Source organism: Antechinus flavipes, chromosome 6 (genome assembly GCF_016432865.1).
Source record: "Antechinus flavipes isolate AdamAnt ecotype Samford, QLD, Australia chromosome 6, AdamAnt_v2, whole genome shotgun sequence".
In the NCBI taxonomy this organism is placed as follows: Eukaryota; Metazoa; Chordata; class Mammalia; order Dasyuromorphia; family Dasyuridae; genus Antechinus; species Antechinus flavipes.
The window spans coordinates 100,035,454-100,042,733 of NC_067403.1; positions in this window are offsets into that span (position 1 = coordinate 100,035,454).

The following is a 7,280-nucleotide window of genomic DNA, read 5'->3' on the forward strand; positions in this document are numbered from 1 at the left end:
TATTCTATCGTCTTCCATCTAAAGATCATTCTTAACAGATTAAATAGTTAAATAATAGTTATTTCATTTTCTTCCACCTTTTAATACAATCTGATTCATCTCAAACGTTGGGATTGTTCCTTCCCAGTTCTTTTCACCCTCAACATAGCTTTTAAAAGTCCCTTCTATTTCCTTTAGGTTTTTTTTTTCTTTTGAAAAGCCCACTTCATTATGGGCTTTAGTTTTCCTAATGTTATTCTTAACAAGTCTGCTATACTTTTACATCTGTGATCAGTTACCTGACCTTGCTTCCATCCTTTGTGCACGTCCCTTTAAAAAGTCTGAGCTCATCTGAGAGCTCCCCTGTTAGCCATGCTGCTGCTTGGCTGCCCCTTCCCTCTTATTAGTTTCTTTTGAACAAAGTGTACCTTTTCATTGTTATATATTCCATTGCTATATATTAGTCAGACCTCACATTTCACAAGGCATTGCTGATACTAATGAGGTCATTACCACATGATGCCAGAAAAATCTCCTATTTCCTCAGTCTATAACCCATACCCTGAAAGTTAGGGTAAAGACAGGAGTATGCAGGAGAGTCTTTATTTTTTTCCAGTAAATTTCTCTTGTTCATTTTTTGATATCTTCTTTGCCTTGCTTATTTGTATGTTACTTCTTATTCTCTATGGTGGTAGATTTAAGCAGTTGTACATGGATGCTCCTCTCCTTTTGTCTACTGGATTTTTAATTTAAAATCCTCTTACTCAGATCATCAGGTCTGCAAATAGAAAAAAAAAATTCCCAGTCTTTTTTTTAATCACAACCAGTCTTTGGCCATATTACCTTCCTATATTACAAACTATGGTCCAGAAAGCCATTTCTTATGGAGAATCTGACCTATAATGCTAGAAACATACTTGATACTGAAAATTAGACATCAAGGAAAATTTATTAAAGAAGAATCTTAAGGAATCACGTTAATGTTTCTGGTCAAAAGTGGGCTCAATTGCTCTTTAGGAAGAGGGAGCATTTAAAAAGTTATCAAACTGTGCATACCCTTTGATCCCACAGTGTTTCCACTGGGCTTATATCCCAAAGAGATACTAAAGAAGGGAGAGGGACCTGTATGTGCCAAAATGTTTGTGGCGGCCCTATTTGTAGTGGCTAGAAGCTGGAAATTGAAGGGATGCCCATCAATTGGAGAATGTTGAGTAAATTGTGGTATGTGAATGTTATGGAATATTATTGTTCTGTAAGAAATGACCAGCAACATGAATACAGAGAGGCTTGGAGAGACCTACATGGACTGATGCTAAATGAAATGAGCAGAACCAGGAGATCATTATACACTTCGACAACGATATTGTATGAGGATGTATTCTGATGGAAGTAGATTTCTTTGACAAAGAGACCTGAGTTTCAATTGATAAATGATGGACAGAAGCAGCTACACCCAAAGAAAGAACACTGGGAAACGAATACGAACTGTTTGCATTTTTGATTTTCTTCCCGGGTTATTTTTACCTTCTGAATCCAATTCTCCCTGTGCAATAAGAGAATTGTTCGGTTCTGCACACATATATTGTATCTAGGATACACTGAGACATATTTAACTTGTATAGTACTGCTTGCCATCTGGGGGAGGGGGTGAAGGGAGGGAGGAGAAAAGTCGGAACAGAAGTGAGTGCAAGGGATAATGTTGTAAAAAAAAATTACCCAGACATGGGTTCTGTCAATAAAAAGTTATTTAAAAAAAACAAAAAAGGAAGAGGGAGCATTTAGCACAGAAAGGAGAGAAACTATATATTTGTTAGCTCAGTGCAGCCCCTCTCTTCAGAGAATGGATTTGTCTATTTCCTTCTGAGTAATAATTTTTCTGATATGCCCCCATTATATGTTTCCCCTTAAATATGTATAAGCTTGTTCCCCCCTCCCTCATCATACACCCTATGTTCAAAAATGGAAGAAAATTCCTCTTAAGGAGTGTTTAATATTCAACTAACCTAAGAGGCACAATAGCAATTGGGTCAAGTTTGACCTGGATCAGCTGTTATCTTAAGTTTAAGGTTTTCTCAAAACCAAAAGACTTTCTGATTGCCTGAGTGCCCCTGTGCTTTCCTTGCTCCCCAATTCCTTATTGTTCATGACTTCTGAGATATTGAAACTTAATTGTTCTATGAAAACTTAACCTTCCTTAATTTCTCATATTCTGAAAACTCACTGGTCATGGTACTTACAGGTGATATCTTAAAGCTTACAACATGCTGTATTGTAACTTTCCAATATTTACAATAAGGCACTACAAAAGCTCTTGAACTAGACTAACTCTCTCTCTCTCTCTCTCTCTCTCTCTCTCTCTCTCTCTCTCTCTCTCTCTCTCTCTCCCCTCTCACCTCTCTGTCTCTCTGTTTCTGCCTCTGTCTCTGTTCCTCTTTCTCTCTCTTACCTCTCTCTGTCTCTGTTTCTGTCTCTCTTTCTTGCTTCTTTTTTCCCTCCTTCCCCTCCTTTTCCCTCCCCTCTTAGTTGAAACAAATTTGAGCCACTTTTCTTTGGTTGAGTGTTATTGTCATTAAATTGTAATATCAAATAAGCTTTAACCTATAATTATCCAAAATAATCACCGTGTAGGTAGCATAGTGTGGGTTCACTTACAAGCAAATACAATGCAGTTAGAAATTATTAAAATGTTGCCTATGATCTGCTTTATACAATATAACTAGACAGAATTTGAGCCCACATCATCCAGAATCAAGATCCAATGCCATATCTTTGTTATGCTTTTTTATTGAGGCCATAGACACACTGAGTCCCAGGAACAACTTAATCTAGAAATGCCATGGTCTTCCACTGCAACCAGAGTAGTTTCTGGATTGATGATGGCCAGTCATCCTGACATTTATCCTGCCTCAGTATTTTGATGACTCTGGAAGAGACAGTGAGGCTGATGACTGCACAGCTCTGCCCCTTTCATAACCGATTTACATGAAACTCAAGACTTCATGATGTCATTGGTCTTCTGAGAATGAAAAACAAACAGCAGCAGAAATGGTAGGACTTTAAAAAAAATGATTTCTTAACTGATATCTTATTATTCTATTTTCTAACATTGTCTTGGCCAGCTATTTAGTTTTCGTTTATTCTTTCCTTGTCCCAAGTTCCTCTCTTTATTTGGAAAAAGTAGCCTCCAAAATCTTTATGTTTAATACTCAGCTTCATTCTCTTTGATTTGGGAAATTTTCCCTTGATAATTAGAGGTGTCCTAGTCTCATCACTAAAGCATTTTCTTGACCTTTTATAATGTGGGATTTGTGTTCTTCTAGGTACTCTATGATGTTGTTGAAGGGATGACACTCTAGAATTAGTCAGAAAAGACCAAAATTGAACTTTCCCTACAAATTGTGTGGCCTTGGGCAATATTAAAAAATTGCCCTAAGGGTCTATTGAGGATATGTAAAGTGCTTTGTAAATCTTGAAGTGCTATATAAATATCTTGAAGTATACTCTCCTAAATCTTTCTAAAAGAGACATATTAAAGCTGTATGAAAATTCATCTCTCAAAAATAGCTTCACAGGATATGAATGAGCTAGGGAACTGCAGAGTCAAAACTGTGTTAAGGGTAAGAAGGGAAGCTAGAGTGAAGGTTGTGGACTGAAAAAAATGGGCGATAGAGGATTATTCTCCCTTTCTGACTCCATAGTAGGGGAAAATCCCCTGAATAATATCTTCAGAACTCTGAAATTTGGGGAATGTGATATTATCTCCCCAAGTCATATCCCAACCCCCTTATCCTCATGCCTGGAGACTTTTGTCTGGTATAGATGTGAGAACCAGAATTTTGCTAATCATTTCCCCAAATGTTTAAACCTGTAATATAATTTAAGTCCCAAAGAGTCAAAGTACCAATGGAAAAACAGTATGAAAGTAATGAAAGCAAGGTGTGGCTAATATTTCTTTTCTAACTGCTTACCTCTACATCAGAAGTTTCAAACACCTACCACATGTATTTGGTCAACAATATTCCCGAGTATGGCCTAATCAAATTGAAATAATTGGGGACTGTTTTACAAAATAAATAAAAATTCAATAAAATATAGACACTACTTATATATCATTTTCTAAATCTATATGAGTAGCTAAGTGATGCACTTGATGGAGCACTGGGTCTAAAGTTAGGAAGACCTGAGTTCAACTCTGGTCTTAGACACTTAAGAGCTATGTCATCCTGGACAAGTTACTTAGTCCTTTTTTTTTCCGTATCCTCATCTATAAAGTAAACTGGAAAAGGAAATGACAAACCATTCTAGTATCTTTGCCAAGGAAACCCCAAATGGAGTCACAGAGTCAAATGTGACTAAAATGATAGAACAATAACAACAAAAAGTTAATGTACTTATAGGAGGCATTCTTATTTATATTTAGTACCTCTTATTTATATTTAGTACCCGCCCCATTTCTGTTTGAGCTTGACACTACTGTTCTACATCCCATTCTGGTGAAATGCTATTGGATATCTTGCAATATCCTCACTGAAAGGATTAGACACCTGTAACAGAATTATATTCTCACACATAATTGCTTTCAAGCACCACTAACAGCATCCTGTCTCTTTGCACAAGAGTATGTAACATCCAATTAATAACAAAGTTTTCATTCCTAAGCAATATGAATTATTTGAGATGAGCGATTACTAGCTGAAGGTAACTGAGTAGTGCCACAGTGCATAGAGTACCAGGCCTGGGGTCAAGAAGGTTCATTTTCTTGAGTACAAATCCAGCCTCAGACACTTACAAACTGGGTAATGAGGTTAATTCTGTTTGCCTCAATTTCCTCACCTGGAAAATGAACTGGAAAATGAAACAGCAAATGATACCAGTATCTCTGCCAAAAAAAGCCCAATAGGATCACAAAGGGTGAGACATAACTGAAAAAATAACTCAACTCAATGATGTGCCAAGTTCAAGATTTAAATTTGAAAATGCATTTAGATTACCTTGTTGTTATTTTAAAGTCTTTCATAATTTACTAAATAGTCTTTGAAAAGAAATACATAATTTGCAGAGAATTTAGGAAAAATTCTTTGTGTATTTTCCTTTTGATGATTTTTTTTTGTTATTTCTGTTGAGTGACAGAAACATACTTTTGAAAGCTGTACAAATTTTCTAATCCTGATATAAAAACATGGATTGAATTGCCAAAGCAGAATTACAACAAGTTAAAGAAACAGCATAGGTTCATGGAGTGTCATCTGAATTCTTCTTTGTTTCTAAGCCATAAAGTTTTCTCTCTTTTTTAAATTCATCCATTAGCTTTTCTTCAATTTTGCATTTGTTGTCCTACATTAATTGCTTGCCTCACAACCAGAGATTTTTCATAGCTGAAGAAAAATATTTTGAAGGACAATCTGGAGCCAAAGTCCTAAATTGCGAGCTCTACTTTAAACTATCCTTTATTTGTTCTTTATACTGCTTTATATACGTTAAATATTGTGTAGTAGAAATAGGACTGACTTAAGAGTCCAGCATTTTGTGTCTGAAGCCTGACTTTGCTGCTAACTTACTATGTAAACTTAGGTCTCACTTTTCTCTTCTATAAAATGAAGGAAGGAAATAAGCACTTATTACATGTTTATTATGTAGGCTGGCAGGGTGTTAAGCAACTTACATATATTATTTTGTTTGATCCTTATAACATCCATGGGAGGTATTACCTTATTTTCTCTGTTTTACACTTGAGAAAACTGAAGTCCAAGATCACTTAGCTAATAAATATCTAAGGCAGGATTCAAACTCAAATCTTACTGACTCCATGCACAGAGAACTTTATTAATGCTTCAGTATTTCCTGACTCTAGTAGTCTAAATCAGTGAGGAACTTCTGGCAAGATAAAGGTGTTATGGAAAGCTTTGAGTCTTGAAGCAAAGGACATTAGCAGATTAGCTGAATATGATAAGGAAAAAGCTAGAGACAAAGCTGTCTGAAAGTATGTATGTCCTTAATGCTTCTTGTTTCTCTTGTCATCCTATTGCTAAGTGGTATTCTCTCAGGACTGAGAATAAAGGTGGATGGTCTGAGATAGGATTAAGTAGATTTATATGGACAAGTTTGGTGACCTAACTACTATTTCTAATTTGTAAACATGCACATATATGTGTATATAATATATATGCATATACATAGAAACACATACATACACATGCCATTGTGAACATTATATATACATTATATATGTGCATATATAAACACACATACACAATGATGTCCTCCACTCTCAAAGGGAACCAAAATGATATCACTATTGTCAGGGTCAAAGTACAGTGTGTCTGACTGTGGCTGATCAGAACAGTATGAGCTCAGAAGGTTCTGCCGAAGGGGAGAAATAGTCCATGTGAACATTTGAAATGCAAAATTTGTACATCAACTTCATCCTCTTTGTGTACAAGTATATTGCCAAGGTAAATGAACTTATCCACAGCATTCAAAATTTCTCCATTTGCTGTAACTGATGGTTCCATGTATGAATGGTGTGATACTGACTGCTGGGAAATTTCTATTTTTTGGTGCTAATTGTTAGGTCAAAATTAGCACAAGTGGCAGAGAATCAATCCATATTATGCTACATCTCACTTCAGAGGATGAATTGAATCATCTTTAAATAAAAAATGTCATATCATCTTTCCCTCCACTTTAGTCTTGGCTTTTAGCCTTTTCAAGTTAATAAATTAACTGACAGTAGAATAACTTTTTTTTTCTCTAGACCTTACATATCCTCAATTACTTCAACTGTCTACAATTCTTTCACCATCTTGTTTACTAATCATTTGTATTCTCTAATTAGTCAATGTCCTTCTTAAATATTAGTACCTAGTTCAAGGGAATCTCAATAGACTTTGGACAGAAAATGACATCTGCATCCAGAAAAAAACTATGGAAATGAAATGTTTTACAACAAATGTTTTCACTTCTTTTTTTCTGTTTTTTTTTCCTCTCCCATGGTTTTTCCTTTTTGTTCTGACTTTTTTCTCCCAACATGATTCATAAAGCAATGTATATTAAAAATAAATAAATAGATTTTTTTAAGTTGGAAAAAAAGAAACAACAAAAAATATTAGTACCCTAGAACTAGGAGTAACCAGTTAGATTTACTTTAATCAAAGTAGAATAGGAAGCATTATCTCCTTCAGCATTATGCTTAATGTGTCTCTATTGTTGCAGTCTAAGATCAGGGTAGTAGTTTTGGCTGTCATTTCTCATTTTTAATTTATACCAAGTTTGTATTTCCTTAAAACTACTGGATTTTTCTC